The sequence below is a fragment of the Apaloderma vittatum genome, unplaced genomic scaffold (assembly GCF_000703405.1).
Source record: "Apaloderma vittatum isolate BGI_N311 unplaced genomic scaffold, ASM70340v1 scaffold27051, whole genome shotgun sequence".
Taxonomy (NCBI): domain Eukaryota; kingdom Metazoa; phylum Chordata; class Aves; order Trogoniformes; family Trogonidae; genus Apaloderma; species Apaloderma vittatum.
This window is the reverse complement of record NW_009700039.1, coordinates 468-1,219: the sequence shown is the minus strand read 5'-3', so window position 1 is coordinate 1,219 and position 752 is coordinate 468.

The following is a 752-nucleotide window of genomic DNA, read 5'->3' as shown; positions in this document are numbered from 1 at the left end:
GCCCCTCACCCCTCAGCCCCCACCCAGTGCAGTTCCTGGGCAGGGTGGGTACTGCTCAGCAGGTCGGGCTAACAGACAGGATATAGTTTATTGGAGGGGTTCTCCAGGAGAGGGGCTGGAAGACTGAGCAGGGGCCGACTCCAAACAGTGGGGTCAATACGTTAAAAAACAGACTGGGAAGGTCCTTCCCCTGCAGGGCTGGGGGGAACACTCCCCTGACAGGGCTGGGGAGGGAGTTCCCCATCACCGAGGACAGGGCAGGTGAAGCACACACGTCGCAGGCCAAACCAGCAGGCACATGGTACAGTATCAGGCGACGGAGCAAGCGACCGCCCGGGAGGGGCCAGTGTGGCAGGGGGGGCGCCGGGGTGGTGACCGCTGCCCCGCGGCTGCTTTCCCAGACACGGTGCAAGGGGCAGCCAGGCTCCGTGCCCATCTCACCACAGGACACCCCAGTAGGGCACTCCCGGCACTTCCAGGGCGGTTCGACATGGAGAGAAAGAGAGAGACAGAAAGAGAGACAGGCAGAGGCCGGCTGGTTCTTCCACCAAGGCTGCTCTGGCATCTTACGGGCAGGGGTTAAAGTGCATAGAAGCAAAGGCAGAGTCCGAGGACTAGAGGAAGGAGGGCACTGTGGAGGGGCCTGAGCCAACTCCCGGTGGAGGGGTATCCCCCAAAAAAGGCCACTTGAGCTGCACAGAGAAGAAGAGGAGAAAGAGAGAAAAAGAAAAAGAAAGAGAGAAAGGAGGAGT